This window comes from Mytilus californianus, unplaced genomic scaffold (genome assembly GCF_021869535.1).
Source record: "Mytilus californianus isolate M0D057914Y unplaced genomic scaffold, xbMytCali1.0.p SCAF_2, whole genome shotgun sequence".
NCBI lineage: Eukaryota > Metazoa > Mollusca > Bivalvia > Mytilida > Mytilidae > Mytilus > Mytilus californianus.
In genome coordinates, this window is record NW_026262668.1 from 61,240,207 (window position 1) to 61,268,097 (window position 27,891).

The 27,891-nt window shown below is 34.1% G+C and overlaps 1 long non-coding RNA gene across 1 annotated transcript; it reads right to left on the reverse strand.

Moving 5' to 3' along the window:
* Positions 1-864: 864 nt before the first annotated feature.
* Positions 865-5,350, reverse strand: LOC127730161 (uncharacterized). The gene is made up of 3 exons (XR_007994984.1): positions 5,185-5,350; positions 3,737-3,931; positions 865-959 (listed from the first exon to the last, which is right to left on the reverse strand). It is a non-coding gene; the product is annotated as an uncharacterized LOC127730161 (long non-coding RNA).
* Positions 5,351-27,891: the final 22,541 nt, after the last annotated feature.

The window sequence follows — 27,891 nt, forward strand, 5'->3', positions numbered from 1 at the left end:
TTGATTTTTCACAAAACTCTAATGTTATTGCCTGCTGTTTTTTGTACTTTGTTTTGGTTATATCTAAACGGGAGTGAAATTTAAGATTTTGATAACCCTTTTTAATGTTATTTACGTGAATTATTACTATTTGCCAAAACGTTTTCTTGTTAACCTATGATAAATAGCGTCGTTACGGAGTTTATTGAAGAGTTTCATTTGCAAGACCGATAATTATTTTGTCACTAGTTTTCCCGCTGTTAAATTCAAATTATTGAATTATAGTTGTATTTTACACCTCAAATATAAAATAAATTTGACTTTAACATATACAATGTTTGGAATAGGTTAAACGACAAATAAATATATTTTACTGAATGATACTAATTCACTGAGTGGTACATAAGTTTAGTTAGTGGTTCGATATTCAAACTAAGTTTAGATATGTAAGATTAAAAAAACCATAGCTATTTGTTCATCAGTTTATTCAAATAATATTGCTTTCCCTATGTATAAAAGACTAAAAGACAAGGGAGGTTCAGTAGACGTTCAGTCGTCAGCAATCTAATAACACGCAGTCTAGAAGTCAACATACGGCGTTCTTCAACAGACCAAATTTAAAAAAAATTTAAACTCGTAATAGCTTCGATTCTAGAGAAGTTTGTTGTTTCTAGTATTTACTTATTATGATGTTTTTCCTTTTTCCTCTTTTTGTTACATTCCTTTTTTACAGGGATTTGTTTTCCGTTTTATTTGTTGCTAGCTAGTTTTTTTTTAAACGGTCTATTCAGTTTTGCTGTTTTCTTTCCTAAAATATATTTTTTACAAATTTTCTGTACGAGAATTAAATATATGAAAACATTGCAAATGATTTATACCTTTGAATAACTTAATTTGCCATTCTACAAGAAAGCCTGGTATGAGAGCTGTCACTATACCTCCAGCATTTATATAGGACCATACGTTGATGTAATAACTCACTACAGTGTCAAAAAAAAGAAGATTAAAATACATGGTGTTAATAACAATACGAGATTTTTCTTTTAATTTCATTCCATGACAGATCAAGTGTTTTACATCTATCGGCATGAAATCTGAATTCGCATTTGCTAGTTTGAACAATTTATTCCAGTATATTATAGACGTGTCTTTGAACAAGAACAATGGATAGATGTTTCATTGACAATCATACATGTACCACATCTCCACATTTTTATAATTGTAAATCTCAATTCAAAGGAGGTCCAATGGAAATTGCATTCATATTTACAGTTTAGAATCTAAAATGGTATTTATTGGACAATTAAATATTCTTAGCTGACTAGCAAAAAAAAAATTATATCTCGCTGATTAGTATACAAATACATTTATACTTTTTCTTGAATAAGGGTACTACATTATCATCTAATTTTATAAAAGATAAAGTTTACAAAGAATACAAGGTTCACCACAGGCTGCCATCTTTTCAGTCTACATAAAGAGGGCCACTCAACGGAAGATCATGTTTACAATAAATATTTACTAAAGGTTTCGTTTTTCTAATTATATCCACCGCTTTCTGAAAAGGGCGAAAAGGGTGGTAAATATTGAATGGGATGCCCATCGTTTATTAGCCGGTCATATGTCCCACTTTTTTATCCGCTACTGGTACATTTGTACTGCTCGACAGAATTTTGTTAAATTTCACAGAATCGTGTTCAAATGAAATACTTCTGCACTTCCTATTTTCATTTGTTAATTCGAATGATTTTTGGGGTTTCTTATATCCACACACTACAGTACACATTTATATCCACTTCACTCCTAACCCTTCTTAGATTCTCAGAATCTTCATCATATAATGCCATTGTGCGTATCTTATTAGATTTTTGATTCGAATAATTTTTTGGGTCAATTTCCTTTAGCATGAAGGGTACCCATTTTGTATCCGCCATTTCTTTATCAACCCCTTATTAAATTTTTTTGGGGGCCTCGGTGGCCAAGTGGTCTAAGTAGTTACTACTGTAACCATTAGCCAGTCAACACGGAGGTTGTGAGTTTGAATCCCGCTCGTGCGGGTGCACTCGACTCCAATCTTAATTGACTAGGATTGTCAGTTTTCCTATCGAAGGTCGGTGGTTTTCTCCGGGCACTCTGGCTTCCTCCACCAATAAAAACTGGCCGCCACGAAAAAGCCCCAAAAGCTTAAAAGTGGCGTTAAAACACCAAAAATTAAAATCAAATCAATTAAATTTTATTGTAATTTTTTTTCAGAATCGTTAGCCTATTGTGAACCTCCTATTTTTATATCAAAATCATCTCAGTGTTTTCCGAATCAAATCAAATACTTTGCAATTGTTTAAGGGGGGGTTGCATAATAATAGTAAGGAAGCTTTGCTCGCAGTACCTTTAATTACATATGTTGCAGTGTATCTTATTTTTTTAAATTATTGAAATTATAATAGATGAAATACATAAACCTATAGAGCAATTTATAAGAAAATATTCTGAAGCTTTGCTTTCTTTCTTTTTTCTTTATTGAACATCTAAAATACAAATAAACGATTGAAATAATGCAATCTCTTTTTTTAATTTTCTTCTATCATTTCTGATTATGTTTGATGTAGCCGATGTTTTTGAATACAAAACTACTGTCGGTTTACATTGAAATCTTGAAAAGGTATCGCAAAAATTACACAAGTCTTTAAAGAACAAATTATTTCTCTCAAATGTTACGTGTTATATTCAAATTTAGATAAATTTTTAAAGTAAAAGTAAATGTTATCAACTTCCCAAAAAAAAAAAGATAATAAGTTTTTCAATTGTATAAGATTGAACCGAGTTTTGCAGTCTCCGCGGTAGAATGAACATAATGTTCCTCTGAACATTAGATTAGTAATTATCTTTAGTTTAAGGAGCTGTCCACATTCACCTTATAATATTATAAAGTCAACATGTACATGCATAGTATATCACCTGTAATTCAGAAAGAAAAAAAGCTTTTGAAAATATTTATTTTGCCTTTTTCTTTTGATCATATGGGCTTTACTTAACAACAAAATTATTTTCATTTACCTGTGTATAATATGACGCAGGTTTTTTCAAAAGTGTTGATTTTCTAAATATTGTTTAACAGTGGTATCATACTTTTACTTTGTTTAAACCTGTTTATTTACTTTTGACCTTAATCATTTATCCCTTATAATTTTTATTAACTATGTATTTGCATTCAGGTATCACAGATCAAATTTATTCGTTCAATGTGTGTTAATTTACTTTTTTTGATTGAGTTAAGCCTTCCAATTGATATTTTATAGTGTGTCTTTCTATGTTGTGATGTTATACTATTGTTTCTGAAAAGGGAGAAGGTTAGGTACCATTAAAACGTTTAATCCCGCTGCAAATGTTTGCAACTGTCCTAAGTCAGGAATCTGATGTACAGTAGTTGTCGTCTGTTTATGTAGTTCATACGTGTTTCTCGTTTCTCGTTTTTATATAGATTAGACCGTTGGTTTTCCCGTTTGAATGGTTTTACACTAGTAATTTTTGGGGCCCTTTATAGCTTGCTGTTCGGTGTGAGCCAATGCTCCGTGTTGAAGGCCGTACCGTGACCTATAATGGTTTACTTTTATAAATTGTGGCTTGGATGGAGAGTTGTCTCATTGGCACTCATACCACATCTTCCTATATCTATTTAGATCACTCCAATTGATCGTCTATAGTTTGGATGGTAGTTTTAATATAGGAAAATGCAACACTAACAAAATAAGATAAATACCTTGATCAGGAACAACATTCTGCAGTCTTGAGTTTATTGTTCCAATGTAATAAAGAAAATTCAACATCAAAATCGACATCAAAATTAGGTGGGACAAGGTTTTCAGAGAGCATAAACTATCTTTCAATGAGACGTGTTCTTTAACTTTGTCATCTTTTTCTATCCCTTCATTAATGTCGATGTAAGGTTTTAGTTCTAGAAAATGAATTTTACAACTTCGGTAAATGAAAAGTTGTCACGCAGAAGAATATGGCCTGTTAAGTCAGGGATTTTGTTTCCACAAATTACTTAAAATCTTTACTTAAAATTTGGTTTGGAAGTTTGGCTGTACCTGTAGAAAGCTTATTTCAAACGGGATAGCACATCTTAATTTTGACGGACGTGTTTTGTTTACCGAGCTTGGAAATTTAGATTCGATCCAGATAAACTTATGGAACCTTTAAATAAACTTATTCTAAAAGTTTACCAATTCAACCTTGTAATTAGATCTTTGAATATTGTTTTCATTGGTATAAATATTGATTTTGTTATCAGGAAATTAAAAACCAAATACAATTGCTATATACATATGCACATGCATGGCTCTACAATCTGTCGATACCTGTATCTTTGCACTGCACAAGGTCATATTCTTCTCTGACTGTTAATGACGTCTTTATACTAAATCCATTGGATGTTGGATGTGTACTGATTGATATTTTAGTCTTAGATGCATGATTTTTTTTATTAGTTGTTATTGGCTTTGAACGAGCTGTCAGTAACTGCGAGTACTCTCAGATCTGTACTTAGTGTTTTTTTGTTGTTGTGGGATGTATATATACCCTGCCACGTCCGGTCTTTGTTTTTCTTAGATGTTTTTCTGCTTTGTATCGATCTGATGAGTCAAGCCCTTTTCAACTGATTGTATAGTTTGTTCATATGTTGTATTGTTACAAAACTGTCCCAGGTAAGGAGGAGGATTTGGCGCCAGCATACTAGTTCAACCCTGCCACATTATGATGTGCCTATCCCAAGTAAGGAGCATGCAATTCAGTGGTTGTCGTTTGTTGGTGTATTTCATACATGTTTTTTGTTCATTGTTTTGTACATAAATCAAGCCGTTAGTTTTCTTGTTTGATTTGGTTCACATTGGTCATTACGGGGCTTTTTAAACTTGACTATGCGGTATGGGTTTTGCCCATTGTTGAAGGACGTACGGTGACCTATAGTTGTTAAATTCTATGTCATTTTGGTCTCTAGTGGAGAGTTGTGTCATTGGCAAACATACCACATCTTCTTATTTATATATATAATGCAATATTTACAGTAAAACAATTCCCCTTTTTTGTTTCACAAAAAAAATATATTTCCAAACAAAATTATAAAGATACACAAACACTTCCTTTACAATATGTGGTAGACATCAAGCTACTAAAATTGCAGTTAAAATTTCATGTCAATATTCATACCTGTTCCTTTGTCCTGTGTTATGTTATCCAGGTCTATAGAAAGGTCTTCATTTGACTCTTTTTGTCTCGTATCAAACACTCTATGCAGTAAAAGGCTTACTCCACCAACAATAAGATGCACAACAACTAAACCAATAAACGGATATCTGTAATGCATTCCATTGTCATGTACAATCTGCAATAAAAAATGTTATATAATTGATTATTATTTAATTATTTATTTCATATATTTTGCATTTTGTTTAATTTTTTTGTGCATACATAGGAACATCGTTTTACTATTACACATTTGGAATAGACGCTACTAACTCAATGAGATAACGAGATACCCATACAAAAAAAAACAAACCAACAACTGCAACGTAAAAATGCATTCTCAATTGACAGAATACTATGATTAGAATTGACCAAAGTTTACCCAATTTGTATTGTTTGCATTAGAATATAACACATCATAGTATTTTAAAAACTTATAATTTCGATGTGATAACGCATTTAAACATATGTATTTGTTTGCAGAAATATCATAAGGAATTGGACACAAGTTACGTCCTCTCCCAATACAGATAAAAACAAAAAAGCATTTAATAAAGATGAAATCATGTAGAAATGTATGTACTTCAAAACAAAATAAAACAAAAAGCGAAAGGTAATATTAAATATAAGATAAGACAAGAGGGTCTGGATGGGGTTTTCAGAATAGAGAATGGTAGGGAAATCGTGCAGAATAAAGGGCCAAAAAAATAAAGAATACAGAACTAGAGGCTCTCAAGAGCCTGTGTCGCTCACCTGATTCTACTTTGGTTTTGGAAATCATGTAAAAATAGATTAATATCAAAACAGATACCCTAATAATGATTGAGGACAAATTTGGTTTAATCTTGGCCCCCGTAATTTAATAAAAAATCTTGAGGGTATGTATTTCCCATAGGATCTTACGTTAAAATACGTCCCCTGCTGGCGGCCATCTTGAAAGACGGATCGGCTCCAAAGTAACAACACTTGGTCAGCACCTCATAAGGAGCATTCATGCCATGTTTAGTTTCATTCCATTCAGTGGTTCTCTGAGAGAAGACATTTGTATGTATTGTTTATAAGGTCCTATGTTAAACTAAGTCCCCCACTGGCGGCAATCTTGGATGATGGATCGGCTACAAAGTACTTACACTTGTTCAACACCTCATAAGGAACATTCATGCCAAGAAGACATTTGTATGTATTATCCATAGGGTCCTATGTTAAACTAAGTCCCCCGCTGGCGGCCATCTTGAAAGATGGATCGGCTTCAAAGTAACAACACTTTGTCAGTACTTCATAGGGAACATTCATGCTATGTTTTATTTCATTCCATTTAGAGGTTTTCTAAAAGAAGACATTTGCATGTATTTCCCATAGGTCCTATGTTAAACTAAGTCCCTCTCTGGTGGCCATCTTGGATGACTGATCGGCTTCAAAGGAACAACACTTGGTCAACACCTCATAAGGAACATTCCTGGCATGTTTTTTTCCATTCCATTCAGTGGTTCTCTAAAAGAAGACATTTGTATGTATTGTCTATAGGGTCCAATGTTAAACGAAGTCCCCTGCTGGCGGCCATCTTGGAAGATGGATCGGTTCAAAGTAACAACACTTGGTCAGCACCTGATAAGGAACATTCATGCCATGGTTGGTTTCATTCCATTCAATGGTTCTCTAAAAGAAGACATTTGTATGTAATGTTTATAGGGTCCTATGTTAAACTAAGTCCCCCACTGGCGGCAATCTTGGATGATGGATCGGCTACAAAGTACTAACACTTGTTCAACACCTCATAAGGAACATTCATGCCATGTTTGGTTTCATTCCATTCAGTGGTTCTCTAAAAGAAGACATTTGTATGTATTGTCCATAGGGTCCTATGTTAAACTAAGTCCCCCGCTGGCGGCCATCTTGAAAGATGGATCGGCTTCAAAGTAACAACACTTTGTCAGCACTTCATAGGGAACATTCATGCCATGTTTTATTTCATTCCATTTAGTGGTTTTCTAAAAGAAAACATTAGCATGTATTTCCCATAGGTCCTATGTTAAACTAAGTCCCTCTCTGGCGGCCATCTTGGATGACTGATCGGCTTCAAAGGAACACCACTTGGTCAACACCTCATAAGGAACATTCCTGCCATGTTTGTTTCTATTCCATTCAGTGGTTCTCTAAAAGAAGACATTTGTATGTATTGTCTATAGGGTCCAATGTTAAACGAAGTCCCCTGCTGGCGGCCATCTTGGAAGATGGATCGGTTCAAAGTAACAACACTTGGTCAGCACCTCATAAGGAACATTCATGCCATGGTTGGTTTCATTCCTTTCAATGGTTCTCTAAAAGAAGACATTTGTATGTAATGTTTATAGGGTCCTATGTTAAACTAAGCCCCCCGCTGGCGGCCATCTTGGATTATGGATCGGCTGCAAAGTAACAACACTTGTTCAGCACCTCATAAGGAACATTCATGCCATGTTTGGTTTCATTCCATTCAGTGGTTCTCTAAAAGAAGACATTTGTATATATTGTCCATAGGGTCCTATGTTAAACTAAGTCCCCCGCTGGCGGCCATCTTGAAAGATGGATCGGCTTCAAAGTAACAACACTTTGTTAGCACTTCATAGGGAACATTCATGCCATGTTTTATTTCATTCCATTTAGTGGTTTTCTAAAAGAAAACATTTGCATGTATTTCCCATAGGTCCTATGTTAAACTAAGTCCCTCTCTGGCGGCCATCTTGGATGACTGATCGGCTTCAAAGGAACAACACTTGGTCAACACCTCATAAGGAACATTCCTGCCATGTTTGTTTCCATTCCATTCAGTAGTTCTCTAAAAGAAGACATTTGTATGTATTGTCTATAGGGTCCAATGTTAAACGAAGTCCCCTGCTGGCGGCCATCTTGGAAGATGGATCGGTTCAAAGTAACAACACTTGGTCAGCACCTGATAAGGAACATTCATGCCATGGTTGGTTTCATTCCATTCAATGGTTCTCTAAAAGAAGACATTTGTATGTAATGATTATAGGGTCCTATGTTAAACTAAGCCCCCCGCTGGCGGCCATCTTGGATTATGGATCGGCTGCAAAGTAACAACACTTGTTCAGCACCTCATAAGAAACATTCATGCCATGTTTGGTTTCATTCCATTCAGTGGTTCTCTAAAAGAAGACATTTGTATGTATTGTCCATAGGGTCCTATGTTAAACTAAGTCCCAAGCTGGCGGCCATCTTGGAAGATGGACCGGCTTCAAAGTAACAACACTTGGTCAGCACCTCATAGGGAACATTCATGCCATGTTTTATTTCATTCCATTTAGTGGTTTTCTAAAAGAAGACATTTGCATGTATTTCCCATAGGGTCCTATGTTAAACTAAGTCTCTCTCTGGCGGCCATCTTGGATGACTGATCGGCTTCAAAGAAACAACACTTGGTCAACACCTCATAAGGAACATTCCTGCCATGTTTGTTTTCATTCCAGTTAGTGGTTCTCTAAAAGAAGACATTTGTATGTATTGTCTATAGGATCCAATGTTAAACGAAGTCCCCTGCTGGCGGCCATCTTGGAAGATGGATCGGTTCAAAGTAAAAACACTTGGTCAGCACCTCATAAGGAACTTTCATGCCATGTTTGATTTCATTCCATTCAGTGGTTCTCAAGAAGAAGTTCAAAATGTAAAAAGTTATCGACGACGACGGACGCCAAGTGATGAGAAAAGCTCACTTGGCCCAGGTGAGCTAAAAATAGACCAAAAAAATAATAGAGAATAATGGGGTTGTTAAATATAAAGAATAGAGAATAATGGGGTTGTTAAATATAAAGAATAGAGAATAATGGGGTTGTTAAATACAAAAAATTGAGAAATATGGGGTTGTTAGATATAAAGAATAGAGAATAATTAGCCAAAAATATAAATAATAGAGAAAAATGGGGTAAAAATTTAACCCTCAGACAAGACAGAAGTGAATGATACTTCACGTGGTAGTTGTATGTTTTGAATCTTTGTGTTCTCTTGATAAACTGTTGTACAGAACTAAACATTTCTAAATGTTGCTCAAGTGTAAGGTATCCGTATCGGAGTTATTAATGAATAATTTAATTTTGGATGTAACACGTCTTCTGATTGGCTGAAAGTTTTTTGTCTATCAGCCCATAGACATAATTTTGTCAGGTGACCGTGACGTTATTAACGTTTTTTCATGATTTACTCCTTAAAAATGGAATTAAATTTTAGGAATAGCTGTAATATTTTTTCTGTCTATTCGAAATAACCTCACAAATGTGGTGCACTCTTTTAAATAACCCGCTATGCGGGTTATTCAGTGTGCATCACATTTTTTATGTTATCTTTTGATAGACAGAAAAAATATTACAATCATTGCTTGAATACAATATCATACATAATTCCCTATAGTTTACTCTGTTATTGATTTTTATTTTGCAGAATTGCCATAAACACAATTTATTTGTACATTTGCGTGAATTGGTTTAAGTAAAGCACGATGGATGATGCATTTATATGTCTTTCTTTTTTAATACTATTTTTTTTCACGATTGATAAGTATCCTTCCTGAGCATCTGAGATCACCCCTGTTTTTGTTGGGTTTCGTGTTTTCAGTCTTAAGTTATCTATGTTGTGTTTTGAATACTGTTTATCTTTTGGTTCTTTTCCCTTTTTTCCATGGCGTTGTCAGTTTATTTTCCGACTTGTGAGTTTGAATGTCCCTTAGGTCTCTTTCACCTCTCTTTTATGGCTTCGATTAAAACACATTAGTATGAATGACCACTTTAAATATTCATTTTTATGAACACCTGGGCACTCGGTTATAAAATTTCACTCAGTACTCGGAGTACAAAAATTTTTTTCGAAACATCAAATCCAATATCTTGATAAGTTGATTTTTTAGTCTGATAATAGTGCTCGATTTTTTTATGACCGCAAGTCCTGTGGTATGTATGTAATAAGTGAATGAAAACCCTCATAATCCTTCCAATATTAGTTTACACAATAACTTTACCTTAACTATCCAAAATGAAATCACTGACGAGTCAAAGGCACCGTTTAGGAGAGCTATATACACTCCGGAGCCAATGGTAAATAGTAGACTTATCTGTAAAAAGATAAACTTCATGCCTTTATAGATTGTCCTATGCCTACCATACAACCTCATTACTAGCAAAAATTGGGTAATATAAAACAATTTCAAGCAAAGAAATGTATGATTTTTCTTTGAATGCATGTATAAGGAATAGTAAGTAACTATTGCGTCCCAACCATGAAAAAGGAATTATAAACAACTGTCATATCAAATTTTAAATATTTGTACAGTTTGTTCGGTTTCAATTTATAAAAAATCTTTAAGAGAATTTTACGAAATATAATGTGTGCTGAATTTACCCTCATGTTAATGACTGCAATACCAAGTCCACCAACTCCTAATATTATTATCCCTGGTACAATCACAACAGGTGCGTCTGAAATTAAAACTCTTCTAATAAATCATTCTAATTAATAGAAAAAAATAATGGCTATGGAATGCTTCCTACAAGAGTAAAAAGAGGTAATTGACACTAGTGTTTTGCTAGATAAAGATTGGACACACTTTTCCCGATGTCCCTTGGGCATACACTGCTATGGTTATTCTGTAAAGAACCGACTTGGTTTTAAACTCCCAAATTTTCAATGTATTTGACAGTCCAAACGTTTAAGCTCGATCGTACCCAATAAAAGTTATCACATAAGCATGTTTCCTTCGCACCAATATATATATATCATGCAAGGACATTTATATTAAATGACAAAACAAGCCGTCAAACTCTTTCATTAGAGGCGCTATCCTGACATTTGAATAACCGAATTATATGAACTAATTATCTAAAAAGGCATTTAAAAGAGTTAGAAATACATTCAAGTACGGATAAACTCATTGAAGACCATACAATATTGGATTAAAAATACTGATACCATGTTTTAGTTTCCTATTTTGTAAACTGCCAAAAAATTCAAAATATATCACATGTATTAGAGATGCATTGTTTACGGCTTCTTGCACTTAAAATGCCTAATTGAGATTTGAAAAAGTGGCAGGTATAAACAATTAAAGCTGGTCTTTCTGCTAAAGTGGCGTTAAATAGACTAACATCACCCATTTCAGGAAACATATTTGACGGTATTTCAAACCCTATCAACCATAATAGAATTCAAACATTTAAAGATATAACATTTAAACTTCGGATGGTTCTAACTTTCTTATTTAGCAATTTTAAAGGCGTAAAATTGTTATTACAACCGATAATCAGGTATTTGTTTATACTCGTTGGAACATTTAAGAGTTGAATGCTTCTTTATACAATTTTATTGGGTGTAAAAGCGTTGACCGAAGCATATTTTGGATGAAGCGCGAAAGCGCTCCATGTTAAAAATGTGCGCACGATCAACGCTTTTTCAACCTTATAAAATTATGTAAAGAAGCTCGCAATTCTTATGATTACATTTTTATGCTTCAACCATGAAACTAAGAGTTCTATCAAGCTTTTCGTTTAGTTTGATAATCACTGGTCTCTTTCAAATATAGCCGATTTCAATTCATATGCGTTCTTTGTGTAAACCACATGACAACTTGTTGTTTCTGATTTTGCCATGCTTTTCAGGACATTTTAGAAATCGTTGGCTCACTTTGTTTAACATCTTATAGTAGCAGGGTTATTAAAGAAAGGAAAATTCAAATTACCAATTTACATAAAAATTTCGTTAACATACTGTGAAATTAACGAAATCACAGTTATTTATATGGATTAACGTAATAAAGGGGAAACTCGATTTTTCCCTATTGAGCAATCATTAAACGATAGAATTGGTTTAGATTGAAAGAGATAATTGGGTTTTATAAATACATCCGAAATTGAAAAAAAAAAAACAGAATAACACAAGTCATGCCCAGAAGGGATGCTCAGAAGAAGACACCCGATCTAACTTAAATTGAAATAACTACAAAAACATTTATTTTAAAGTTAAATGCTTCTTTATACAATTTTATTGGGACAGAAAAGCGTTGACCGAAGCATATTTTGGATGAGTTAAAAATGTGCGCACGAACAACGCTTTTACAACCCTATAAAATTATACAAAGAAACATGCAATTCTTATAATTACATTATTATGCTTCAGCCATGAAACTAACAGTTCTATCAAGCTTTTCATTGCATTATTTTAACATGGTCACGAATAGCATGTGCAGTCATAACTGTTGTATTTCATATGGAAAGAAAATATGATATTAAAGTGTCTTGCGATTGTGGTCATCCAATAAAATTACAGATTCTAATGAAGTATACATGTAATGTAAATATTGATGGGTTTTGGTGTCAATAACAAACGGAAACTTGATAAAATGTAATTTTAACTTACCTGGAGTGGCGAAACCAAGAATCAAACAACCCGAACAAACTGAGATCCTACAGAAAATTATATGCATGTATTAAGGTATATCATATAACGTCTAGATGATAGTTAACGATTATGCTTAATGAGGCGTCACATAGTGTTGGAAAACAATACATAAAAACCCCAAATTAAGAGAATATTACTCATAAAAGTGTACATCAATACCAAAACTTAAGTTAATAAACCCTTATAATTATTTTGCGAAGAGGAATATTTGTTATCCGAAATATCGATTGTTTTTGTCTACATGCTTTTAAATAATCACTGACGTTGCTATACACTAAAAAGACACAGCCTGTATGTCCCTATTTTTTTTTAATGTACTCCATCTCAAACCAAGCTAACTTTAAAGCAAGTTGTACTAGTACGCGTAGAATGATACACTGTAAATTAAATTCTAAAAATTTCCCTGGTTTTGAGTTTATGTAAATATTCAATTGTGTCTCGGGTGTGATTTTTCCTTATCTTGCAATGTTCAGTGAATATCGTTAAAATAGCCACGAACAAAGAGCTGCGCCATGAGCGCATGATACGCCCGTCGCTAAAGTAATTAAAAGTTCCATAACTCCCCAATGTCATATCAGAAATTTATAAAATAAACTAAAGGGGGGTTATTTTAATAGATATAAACCAGTCAACAAGTTTCATGAAAACTACTCACAGCATTTTTGAGTTATTGTCCGAAAACTGGAAAATCCCCCTTTTTTAATGAATAAAGCCCCATAACCCGGAAAAATAAAATCTTATATTTATAAAAATCGAAAGGGAGCTCACGTCAATAGAAATAAACAATTCACAATTTTTTTTGCAAATTGGTTAAAGCCTTTTTGAGTTATTGCCCGACATTTTGACGACGGACGGACGGACAACTGTATACCATAATACGTCCCGTAAACGGGCGTATAAAAACAAACGGAAAGGATAATGACCTACATGCTATATAAGACATTAAACTATTTCTGTTTAATAATTGACGGAACTTTAAATTAAATGTAAGTTATTGAAAGCATTTTTTTTTCAGTCCTTTCGCTACATTGGTCAATCGTTATTGAAGCTGTATTACCCACAGATCATATAAGAATATGCACCCATAATTTCGTTCTCATACAGTATTTTTTATTCGCTTTGAAAACTATGTGTCGCAGAACAGTAGAATCCATGCTAACCCTTTTGAAACACAAGGTATCACACTTATTCGCTATTCAGTGATTTTTTGATGTTTCATTATAATTATTAAATACATATAGGATTTTAATAATTATTTATCAGTAATATATATATATATATATATATATATGTATATAGTACTTCGTCTAAAATTATATATAAAAAATAGGCATTTATTAAAAATTTGCATTTTTTTTTTTATTTGAATAAAATCTTCTTGTTATATACTTACATAGACAATAACTTAGAAATAGTTAACCCAAATTTATATATAATTGGGCCCCAAAAAGCAACCAGCAGATAGAAGGGAACCATAGAAATGGAAAACAAGAAATGCAGTTTCTCCTGTTGTTCTGTGCATGAATGTTGTGACATTGTCATATTATCTGCCATGATTGACGCCGACTTTGTTGATGTACTGTTTTGAGTAATACTCTTTACCAAACTGTTTGTTTCATTGCTTGTTAAAAGGTTATTCGCTTCGCATATTTCAGAATAAAACCCATGGTCTGTAAGAACGTAGACATACGAACTCCATCCACCAATCATAAATCCAAATAACAACGATTCAAGTATTCCAACAAACACAAACACAACGAAGAGACCGTTATTCTTCGTCATTTTGTAAGATGATTTTTATTTAACGGCGTATATCAGTCTAGAAATGGTCCTAATCCTAAAACCTAAAACAAAAAATGACACACACTTTAAAATCATTACACTGATAAGACGACGGATCTCTAACCTAGACATACAGATTTTTTATTTTTATTTTAACAAGCCTTGTCGGAAAAAAAAATCATGTCTAATATATTAGTAGTTCATAAAATTCACGACAGGAATAATGAACATAATTATAATTTCATAACGAGATATTAATTAGCTCTGTTGAAAAATGAATTATTATTATCATCTATATCATTTTATTATAGATCAATAAGGCTGTCTGTGGCTGCAATACTCGCAACAACTTCGGATATAGGTACTCCCGAAGCATAGAAACAATGATAGCAAAAATTACCTGGTATTCTAATCCCCATTTCGAGTTTAATATCCCCAAATAACACACGGGCTAAAAAAGGTATTATTATATATAATTACTTAACCACAAATATGTCTTCTTTATTTTCCAGCCTGTCGTAAGAATTTCGTATGGTCAAATTTTCTAAAAAATCGTTTTAATGACTAGAGTATATTAGTAAATTTCTACCCCCCCCCCCCTTTTTTTCAATGTGTGAATTCAATATACATGCTTAGATTTCATGAATGTAGTTTTATATTAGCCATTATCATCTTTCAAGATGTTCAATTCAGTATTTTATTCGCACTTAATCTATAAAATTTGCAAGTTATGACAATTCAAGAGATAAGTATTTTTTTCTTGAAAATACAGACACAAACTTTAGTTTCTCCTTCCAAGTAATAGTTATTACTACCTGATAATGTTTTAAGCATTTAGTACTTTATAGAAGTTTAAACTGATACAAATTTCAAAACGCAGATACTAAAAACTCGTTAGATATCAATGAAAAAAGAATAAAGTAAAAAGCTGAAATTTCATTATGGAACTTGATCATCTTATTTTGTGTATTATCCAACCGTACGGTCAATTACAATTAATAGGACTACACTAATATATAGTTAATTTCAATCAAGTGCATTAATATCTGTAGATACGAAATTGAGAATGAAAATGTGGAATGTGTCAAAGAGACAACAACTCGACCAAAGAGCAGAAAACAGCCTAAGGCCACCAATGGGTCTTCAACACAACGAGAAAATCCCGCACCCGGAGGCGGGCTTCAGTGGCCCCTAAACAAAAATGTGTAAAAGTTCAGTGAAAATGGACGTCACACTAAACTCCGAAACATATAAATGAACTAAAATTAAAAAAACATACAAGACTAACAAAGGCTAGAGGCTCCTGACTTGGGACAGGTACAAACATGTGGCGTGGTTAAACATGTTTTGTGAGATCTCAACCCTCCCCCTATACCTCTAGCCAATGTAGAATAAACAAACACACAGCAATACGCACAGTAAAACTCAGCTTAAAAGAAGTCCGAATCCGATGTCAGAATAGGTAACAGAAGAAACTAAGTAAATTGACAATGATACATAAATTAACAAAGGATTACTAGCAGTTTGTTTGTATTAATATATTTTTTATTTGATTTTTTGATATTTTCCGTCAAATATCACTTTGTTAGAAAAATTGTATAAAATCACTGACGGATATTTTCTGCTATAATTGCGCGACAGGTACGAATCGTCAAGTCCTTTGAAAAAACGGAAAAAAACACGTTATAAAACTTGCTCCTCAAGTCCAAAGAAAAGCCGAGAAGTCGTTTAATTGTATGCATTACATGATATGCACACAAATTACATCGACTGAAAGTTCGACTCTTGTATCTGCAGTGAATAAAAGGTTGGATGAGGTGTACATCAACTGGAATCCACGCATAGAAAGGCCTCTTTGACGTCAGATTTTGATGATGGTAACACAATTGCAAGATCATTTATCTATGGGCCTTTGCGGAAGGCAATAACATAAACGATACTTATTTCAATGCACCAGATGCGCATTTCGTCAATTAATTTCTCTTCAGTGATGCTCGAGACCAAAATATTTGAATATGAAAAATCTGATAAAAATGTTGAAAGGCGTATCAAACCAAAAAAAGACCCAAAGTAAAGCCAAATCGGGACAAGGAATCAAGATCTTTGCACGAGGGAGATATTTGCATGAGGGAAATATTTGCATGAGGGAGACTCTTAGTTTCTTTGATTGTATCCCTCGGTTAATGTTAAAAACATGTGAGGAACTAACAAAGAAAACAAAATTAATATTTAGAACAGGAGAAAATTTTTAATCTTCATATAATACTGACATCGTGTTCCGTCATGCTTTGGTGTAAGCGAATAGTCGAGATTACGTTACTGTTGAAACAGTTTTGTCATTTCCGGTTGGTTCGACCATATACATGTAGCTGCAGCCCTTTTTTATGATGATTGAACATGAGATAATCATGTAAAGCCGTTCTTTGTCATCAACCCGAGAAAGAAAGATCGTATTGTCACTCTTTCTCCGAGGTCGATAAATCGCATACCGTTTTGATAAGGGATGGTGTGGCTTCTGGTGACTTTAGGATAAAGGTCAAGGGCTACCTCTGTTGTTGATGTCTCTGACAGATATATCTTCAAAATTTCTATCAAGGTAGCCGAACGTACGCGTGACCAAAGATAAAATTTTACACCAAAGTTATTCCAAGTAATTGAAGGTCGCTCCCTTCCAGATTGGAAAAAGTGTTTTATCTTCCAATGAAAATAAGCAATAATTGTTCCAGTTTCTTGGGAATGTTATTGTTTGTTACCTCCAAAACTAACCCAATGCACTAGCAATTAATGATGAACTAATTTTAGCTGGAACTTTTTCCGATCCGCAAATCGTAAAACGCATTTGAGCAAAAAATTGTCATTGACCGAGTCAAGCTTACAGCACACACGAGGAAGATGATACGCGTACGATTTTGCATGTCATGCATGCCGATACACAGGTTGGATGTCGTAGCTGTAATGGAACAAACATAGGACACGGACGTTTTAGTTCTCTGTATCCACTATTTTTTTTTACCCTAAAAAACACAAAAGAACTTTGGTTTGAAACAGGAGCTTTTACCAGCACCAAGGATGCATGAAGCTTTATACTTATACATGAACTACTTAGAATGCAATTCTTTGAATTCCATCGTCAGTCAATGCAAGCAATTTCAGGATGTGAGTCTACATAGGCAATGTTTTGCATAAGTCAAAAAAGTTTTCAAAGACCTGAAACAGGTGTGTAGTAATGTGTCTGATTGAGTAAAACTGCCAGACTGTGATGTTGATGAATCCATTTCAGTTGGAAGAAAGCTTGGAAAGCTTTGGTTTATGATCAAAAGGGTAAATTCAAAAGCGTACAAAGTGACCTAAATAAATTACGTGTAAAAATTGTAACTACAAAAGAGGCGTCTTGGCCAAGCTTCCTCCTTGCGATTCAACGTTTAGTCAACATTTGCTTCGAGCATCTTTGGAAGTATATGGATGACATCACACATTCCTTATGTCCTATAAGGCATTGTCTGTACTTATGTGCTCAAAAGAATGTGTTTGCTTTGAGCAGAATATGTCATGTACAGACATGTGTCCATGCAAAGCAAGTGAAATGTGTGGACACATTAATACAGGACTTCTGATGGTTGACGAAAATCATGAAGTTAGAGATCAGGCTTGAGTACCTTTTGAAGTCTGTGGTACATTGCAAGGGAAAAGTGGGATTATGAAAGTAAAACCGACATTAACCAGTGTAAACTACTAGTACTCAAAAGGAGACAATGGTATGGAAGCATTAATAATCGGTAAAACAATAGTAGCAACGAGTCCTCTTTGGATACAAAAGTATCGCAAATTCAATATGAGGTCATATTTGACCGTAGTGTACTGTTGCTTATGGCTTGATATCTCGCACATTAAAGCTAGTCTAAAAAATAATTTAAGGTATCGTCTATCATGACATTTGATTTTTACGTGAAATTTATATAATTTGGAAGTAAAGGCGATATATAGAAATAAGAATATTTGGTATGAGTGCCAATTACAACTCTCCATCCAAGTTACAATGTGTAAACAGTAAACAATTATAGGTAAAGGTACGATCTTCAACACGATGCCTTGGCTCACACCGAACAGCAAGCTATAAAGGGCCCCAAAATAACTAGCGTAAAACATTTCAAACAGGAAAATCAACGGTCTAATCTACATAAAAAAACGAGAAACGAGAAACACCTATGAACCACACCAACAAACGACAATCACTGAACAACAGGCTTATGAGTTAGGACAGGTGCAAACAAATACAGCAGGTTCAAACGTTTTAACAGGCGCCAACCTTCACCCTAACCTGAAACAGTAGTGTAGCATTACAACATAGAAAACATTTAATGGGTTAAAAACTAGATTTTTCAAGTTTTGAGGAATTTTTTTTGGGAAAAAAAAATATCTAAAATTAAGGTTTATGTTTAAAAACTATCATTACTTAGGCCAGCAAAGTATTGTTTGTATTTATACAGAAGTTAGAATAAGTAACAAATCTCAAAATTGAAATCCTTCAAAATTTTCACAGATTTGTAAAGTTAACAATTCACCTCAGTTTAAAAAAACATTGTGACCATATCCGAAACTTACGAGACATACTCTTATAGTACAAGGTTTCCTTTTCCGAATAATATATAATATAGATGTGTTTTCGGTGGGGAGATTAAATTCCCCAAAATTTGTCCTCAGTCACCGCACTAACAATAAATAGTTTATCTTTTTTTTCTTTTCTTTATTGGGGTGTAAAAGCGTTGACCGAAGTACATTTTGTATGAAGCGCGGAAGCACTTCATTCTTAAAATGTGCGCACTGTCAACGCGTTTACAACCCTATAAAATTACTAAAACAAGCATTCAATACTTATAATTAAGTTCTTTTGCTAAGATCATGAAAACACGATTTCTATCAAGTTTGCTTTTATTTACCTGTGCACTTTATTGTGGAAGCTCGCTTCATTATGAATGTTACATTTCATTTTGAAATGAAGGTTAATTTCAGAATGACGCGAGATTGCTGTTAGCCAATCAAAATAACGTATACAATGAAACATACATGTAATGTAATTATTTCGAAATACAGCGTTGTTCAAGCTTAAATATGATATACCTTTGTTCTACAATTTAAAACTTTAGATGAATAGTTGAAGGATAAATGTGTTTTTACAAGTTTGAACTTGTCACATGCTTCGTCGAAAAGGTACTCCCCTATCCGATTCTGACGATTTGAAGAGAGAAAGAGAAAGCCAATTAAGGATTATAATCAGCCCTAAATAGTAGCTACATTATTAGGTATCAGTATCAGCAAAACGTAGAATATAATGAAAATAAGAATAATTATACCTTACCTGACTTCACATTTGTTTTTTCCATCGATTCGGGGGTACCTATATCCGTTGGTGATGCTACGCAGTGATACTAGTCATGTGACAATATGTCAATATTTAAATCACTCTCGAGTCCAAAAAAATGTACTAATAAATTTGACAACAAATACCAAATATCATCAACAAACAAATTCTTCGTATAGCAATTTATTTTTGAAAATGTGAATGACATCTCTTAATTGCTCTTGTTTAATGATATGTGACGCGACATATAACAATGAAGACTGAAAGAAGTTTTTGCTTTATACCCTATATATGCAGAATATAGAAATTCATTTGCTAGTGGGGAGTAAAATATAATAATCAATTGTATGCATTGTCTGATTGTGGTTTTTTCTTAATTCAAAACAAATGAGTTGTTTCAGTAGGTTCTAAAACTTGCTTATGTTTAATACTTCACAAATGACCCTTTCTGGCCAAATACTATATAAATAAGGTGTGGTATGAGTGCCAATAAGACAACTCTCCATCCAAGTCACAATGTATAGAAAGTTAACAATTTTAGGTCAAAGTACGACTATGTACATTTTCGAGTTTCAAAGTGTTCATAAATAAACATGCAAAAAAATGAAATACACGATTTTTTGGGGACTTTTGTTATTAACATGATAAAGCGTGGACATTTACACACATTAAAATACCTTTCTATTTTATTTTCTGGCTTCTTATAAAATCACCAGTTTCTCTTCTTTATCTTGAGTGTTGCTACATTATGTAAATAACAGGTAGATCGTATACTATAGTAACTTAAAATAAATAGATTAATTGTTATCGTATAATACACCCCGGATAATAAAATACTTGTAATTGTTTAGATCCTTCTCGTTTGGTCTTTGGTTAATAGTTATCTTTTTGGTAATAATTACTCATGTTGCAAAATATTTCAATTTTGTATAGTCATTTGCGGACTATTTGTCTTAAAAAGATTGTTTTTTTTTCATTTTGTCGTCGTCTTTTCTGTGTTTCTTCATATTTCGACTCATGGTTTATGAATGCCGCCTTAGTATCTTTTAATTATGTCTCCCCACTTTTCCGTGGAAAGACCTATTGGTTTGTTCTGATTATAAGGTATTTCCACTTTTCCGTGGAAAGACCTATTGGTTTTGTTCTGATTATTAGTGTCTTTCCTTTTCCAAAAGGGAAAGACCATTCTGTATTTCGTCTGATTAAGGTCTTTCCTTTTCCAAAAGGGAAAGACCTTACTGTATTTTCTTCTTCTGATTATTAAGATCTTTCCTTTCACCAGAAGGAACGACCTTACTGTATTTCTTCTTCTTCTGATTATTATTATTAATAAGGTCTTTCCTTTTCCAAAAGGGAAAGACCTTACGGTATTTCTTCTGTTTATTATTATTAAGGTCTTTCCTTTTTCAAAAGGGAAAGACCTTACTGTATTTCTTCTGATTATTAAGGTCTTTCCTTTTCCGAAAGGGAAAGACCTTACTGTATTTCTTCTGATTAAGGTCTTTCCTTTCTTAATGGAAAGACCTTACTGTTATTCGTTTGTTTATTATTATTATTATTATTATTCTTTTTCTTCCGCCGTTTTCAAAGTCAAAAGTCAAGAAAAGTACGCAACATATCAAAATGATCTTTGGTACCAAGTATCGGCTTAATAAAAGCTATCTTGTTTTAGGGGCACCAAAGTGTACTATTTACCTTATAGGAGTTATCTCCCAATTTACAAAAACCATTGTTATCGCTACTCTTCATAAACTATAAGAGATAGCGGCAAATGGTTTTTTTTTAAATGTTCCTTGCCAGATGTCGCAACTTCAAATAATTTTAACCGAAGCGATCCAGTGACTTCTTATAGGAGTTATTTCCCCTTGAATATTTTACTTTTCAATATGCATATGAATCTCATGAACCGTAAGTTGTAAATACCTAGGGTCTTTTGATTTGTGATCATTGGACCATAACTTGAAAATATAGGTCAAGGTCAAAGGTCAAGGTCATGTAAAAAAGGCAAATTGTGTGTTTTTGGCACTATTTAAAGAGTTTTATGTGTGGTTTAGTGCTTTTGTAGGTTGACATTGACCTTTAACCTTACTACTTGTTAAGTGATCTCTCAAAAGATAAATCCCATGTGTTTAGATATAGTATTTAGGCTTTCTATTCCGTCTTTGCATGATCAAAGTGGATCCGTTCTCTGTGTTAACCAACCAACCAACCAACCAACCAACCAACCAACCAACCAATCAATCAATCAATCAGTCAGTCAGTCAGTCAGTCAGTCAATCACTGCATGCATGTTTCTGTCTCATGTGTTTAATATGGGGACCAAGATCTTATTTGTTTCTATTTCGATTGTTTAAAGAGACCATATCCCACGTGTCTAATTAATTGATCAATCAATCAATCAAGCAACCAACCAACCAACCAATCAACCAACCAACCAACCAACCAACCAACCAACCAACCAACCATTCAATCAATCATTGCATGCATACATGTTTCCGTCTCCTGTGTTTAATATGGGGTCCAAGATCTCATTTGTTTTTTTTTCCGCTTGTTTCAAGAGACCACCATATCCCACATGTTAAGTTTATTAACCAACCAACCAACCAACCAATCAATAAACCAACAAAACAATCAACCAACCAATCAATCATTCATTGTATGCATGTTTCCGTCTTATGTGTTTAATACGGGGTCCAAGATCTCCTTTGTTTCTTTTTCGCTTGTTTCAAGAAACCCTATCCCACGTGTTTAATTAATCAATCAATCAATCAATCAACCAACTAACCAATAAATAAATAAACCAACCAACCAACCAACCAATCAATCAATCATTCATTCATTCATTCATTGTATGCATGTTTTCGTCTCATGTGTGTAATATTGTATTTACATCTCTTCTGAAAAAAAAAAATCCACATGCTTGTTATCAGATGTTCTGGGAAACTACATGTCCAATTGACCCATAAAATTTGCAGTCAGCAGGTTATACATGCATTACATCTTCATAAAACAACGTGGTGCAGATATCTCTCAAGAATTTTCCTACAGAAAAGAAATTGCAATGCCGTAAAAATCGCTTGCTAGTTCCGTAAATCTCAGTGAAATCCTACAATAAAATGTCCGCTCCTAGATTGAAATACAAATCTGTGTTACAAACTGCTGCTGAAAAATGTACATTGTATGAAAATAATCGATAAACGGGTTTTAAAGTTACACAAGATCAATTAAATCCAAAGCATGCACTGCTCGTGAACTGTGATCGAAACGTCAATTACCTACAATGACAAAAGAAATACATTGTGTGTATTCCGTCGCTATACATGTTATCTGTCCAACGTCTCCACCTAAAAAGAAATAAAAATACTAAGTTTTCGCTATTATAAAGCTTTGTCACGTGACGCCACAATCTGGCGCGAGACAAAGACGCGCGCGGGACCTAAAATAGAACAAAAACTTTCCAAACTAAATATAGAAACTTAACCAAAACACTAATATGGACCTTGCAAAGAAAGAAAGAAAGAAACAAACAAACAAACACACAAACAAACATACACATATATCAATCAATCAATCATGTTTCAGAAAGGGAAAGACCGTTTACAATTGCTTTTTTAAGCAATTGATTTATATTTATTATTATTATTATTATTATTATTATTATTATTATTCTTTTTGTTCCGCCAAACTTTGACAAAATTTCCCTCCGTAACCGTAAGCCATGTCGCTTTCAGATTCACACTTTGTATCGGTGTCATGAATACCTATCCGGAACTCACCCTGTGAGTCGTAAAATTTTGTCGGTCCGGAGTTATCCCTCCGAAACCTAAAAACCTTGTTATCATTCAAACACCGTAACCGTAATAGGTAGGAAAAAAAGCAAAGGGTGAAATTTGTTCAGGACCAGACCCCGGTTTTTCGTTACATTTGGATCGAAAAGATTCAGCGACTCATTGGTAGGGTTATGCCCCTTTGAAAATTAACCGGTGTCGGTTGGCCACCAAAACTCAGAAACCGTAAGTCGTAAACACCTAGGATCTTCACCAATGATCATCAATTCATGTGACTTTGAAAATGCCTCAAGGTCAAATTTGTATGTTGACCTTGACCTTTGACCTTACACCTTGTTATGGAATAATCTCAGAAACCATTATACTTACAGTAGTTTTGAATAGTGGAAAATGTTTAGGTCATTAAGGCGCAATTTTGTTACATTTTGACCGAAGAGATTTGACCTTTCTGTAAGGGGCATAACCCCTGTTTTAGGTTTCTCAAAAGACAAAATCAGCTTTTACTATATAACCAAAGGTCCTAGATCCATGGGGTCTTCAACAATGACATTTTGGACCAATGACCTTGAGAAAGGTCACAAGGTCAAAGGTCAAGGTCAAGTCCCAGAAAGCGAATTAAGTGTTTTTAACCTTATTTAAGGGATTTTTAGTGTCTTTTAAAGCTTTTTAAGGGTGACCTTGACCTTTGACCTTACAACTTTTTATTGGATATCTCAAAAACGGTTATTCTTACAGAAATAGTAAATAGTGAAAAATGTTTGGGTCATAAAGCCGCAACTTTTTTACATTTTGACCGAAGAGATTTGACCTTTCTGTAAGGGGCATAACCCCTGTTTTAGGTTTCTGAAAAGACAAAATCAGCTTTATTATAACACCAAAGGTCCTAGACACATGGGGGCTTCATCAATGACATAAGAAACCAATGACCTTGACAAAGGTCACAAGGTCAAAGGTCAAGGTCAAGTCCCAGAAAGCGAATTGAGTGTTTTTAACCTTATATAAAGAATTTTTAGTGTGTTTTTAAGCTTTTTAATGTTGACCTTGACCTTTGACCTTACAACTTTTTATTGGATATCTCAAAAACGATTATACTTACAAAAATAGTAAATAGTGAAAAATGTTTAGGTGACTAAGGCGCAACTTTTTTTTGGACCGAAGAGATTTGACATATCATTAAGGGGCATAACCCCCGTTAACGGTTTCTGAAAAGACAAAATTAGCTTTAACTCTTGAACCAAAGGTCCTAGACCCATGGGGTCTTTCATAATGATATCGTGGACCAGTGACCTTGACAAAGGTCACCAGGTCAAAAGTCAAGGTCATGTCCAAAATAGCGAATTTGTTGTTTTTTGTCATATTTTAACGGTTTTATGTGTGTTTGAGAGCTTTTCAGTGCATTCTACGCCTATTGGAACATGTATTTTACATTTCGAAAAGGAAAGACCTCTCAATTGTTCAAGAACAATTGACATTTTAATTATTATTATTCTTTTTCCGCCAAACTTTGACGAAGTTAGCAGCCTTAACCGTAAGACGTGTCACAAATACCTATACGGAACTAACCCTGTGAGTCGTAAATTTTTGACGGTCCGGAGTTATCTGCCCGAAACCTAAAAACCTTGTTATCATTCAAACACCGTAACCGTAATAGGTTGAAAAAAACCGAAGGGTGAAATTTGATTAGGACCAGACCCTGGTTCTTCGTTACATTTGAATCGAAATGATTCAACAACTCATTGGTAGGGTTATGCCCCTTTGAAAATTAACCGATGTCGGTTGGCCACTAAAACTCTAAAACCGTAAGTCGTAGCCACCTAGGATCCTCACCAATGATCATCAATTCATGTTACTTTGAAAATGCCTCAAGGTCAAATTTGTATGTTGACCTTGACCTTTGACCTAACACCTTGTTATGGGATAATCTCACAAACCATTATACTTACAGAAGTTTTGAATAGTGGAAAATGTTTGGGTCATTAAGGCGCAACTTTGTTACATTTTGACCGAAGAGATTTGACATTTTGCAAGAGTCATAACCCCCGTAAATAGTTTCTGAAAAAACAAAATTAGCTTTAAATATTAAACCAAAGGTCCTACGCCCATGGGTTTTTTTTAAGTGTGTTTTAAAGCTTTTTTACATTGACCTTTGACCTTACTTCTTGTTTTGGGATATCTCCGAAACCCTTATACGTACAGGAATCGTCAATTGAGAAAAATGTTTGGGTCATCAAGGCACAACTTTGGAACATTTTGACCAAATAGATTTGACCTATCCATAAGAGGCATAACCACCGTTAACGGTTCTGAAAAGCCAAAATTAGCGTCAACTCCTAAACCAAAGTTCCTAGACCCAAGGTGATTTTAGCAAGGATACCGATGACCAATGACCTTGACCTTTGTCAAGGGCATGACCTAGATCACTTTATGTTTTTGACCATATTTAAGGGGTTTTATGCGTGTTTAATGATTTTCAATGCATTTTACATCTATTTAAACATATATTTTACATTACGAAAAGGAAAGACCTCTCAATTGTTCACGAACAATTGACATTTTAATTATTTTTTCTTCTTCCACCAAACCCTTTTCTTGCGGTATAAAATTTTTTCGTAATATGTCGCTTAGATATTTTGGATATTATATCGAACAGTTATTGCGCTTTTAAAACTTACCCTTTTTAGCCGAAGACTTTTTATTGTAAGAGTTATCTCCCCAAACACTGTTTTTCTTGTTATTGTATCTCCTCCGTAACCAAAAAACAAATTTTTTTTCCATATTGTTCGTTACATCCTCAGGAATTTTTGGCTGATTTTGATCGAAGTGATCCAGTGACATCTTCTAGGAGTTAACTACTTTTACCAATTTTTGTCGTAAACGTTATGTTTTTGTAACTCATAAACCGTAAGCCGTATACACATAGAGTCCTTTTATTCGAGGTCCTTGGGACCTAACTTAGAAAATGAGGTCAAGGTCAAAGGTCAAGGTCATGTTCTAAATTTTGACATTCACTTCATATCGCTTCTACTCAGAAAGAGTTAAAGACATCGACAAAAGTATTAAATCAAAATGTTAGTCGCGACATGAAATAACTGGAAAGTTTTTGTCGAAATTTCATGCTTCATTTTCTTGGAGGTTCAATGCCACTGAAGTGGTAAAATGAACAAATTAACTAATTATAGCTTCAAACTTTGCAGCTATCATGATGTATACATGCATCTTATCTTTAATTAATCAACCAAGGTCCACCACCATCGACCCCCCCCCCCCCCCCCCCCCCCCCCTTTTCCCCCTTCCAACTGATTTTTTTATTTGGAGGAATCCCATTTCTATGAAATGAAAACCGCCTTCAGTCCTGTGCATTCTACTGTAAAAATGCAATCCTTCTAATGTACAAACTTCTGAAATAGAAATCCATCCCTGCAAAAATCTGCTCCAATTCATGAAATTAATCGATAAACGTTTTGTCAAAGTACTATAACAACAGCATTATTTGTGTGTGCATGCAATGAATGAAGACTCGTGATCAACGATTAGAGATCAGTTTTCCTGTAAAATGAATCATGAAAATATATTCCCGTTACATTGTAGCACTATAAATACACATGCGGTTCGCTTGACGACCTGATCTGGATTGAGAAATTAAAATTAATGACGTAGAAATCGCTCCCAAGATCGTAAATATTAGTGATATTCTACAATCAATTTTCTAAACATGCATTAAAACACAAATCTGTGCTCCCGTAAATTGGTGTACGAAAAAATCGTGCATGATCAGACACCAATTACCTGTAAAAATAAAATCAATAGTTATCGTGTTACTCTTATCAATACACATGTGGTCTGTTCGACGGTCTCCCCTAAGGAATAAATATATAAGTTCAGACATATATACTCGAGCATCACGTGACTTCACAAACACCACCGCGCGCGCGGACCTAAATTTAGAATAAAAACATTCCTCATCCAAATATAGAATGTTACTCAGTTTTCCTATGAATTCAAACAAAATGCATATACAACAAATAAATAAAACATGAAGTCCGAGGAAACAGAAAATAGAGAAAACCTTATAAACGGAGGATGCTAGGATAAATTTTTATGAGGACATCCAAGGCGTCCGTTTGGCCGTGCGGGATGTATCAATACGCAGCCACTATCGGTTAGAATACGGACGTTGTCCGTTGCCTCGCACAGAGAAAGTGCCATGCAAACTTTTAATCAATCAATCAATCAATCAATCAATCAATCATGCAGGTGTCCGGTCCATGTGTTTAATGGGGGATGAGGATCTCCCTTTGCTTTTCG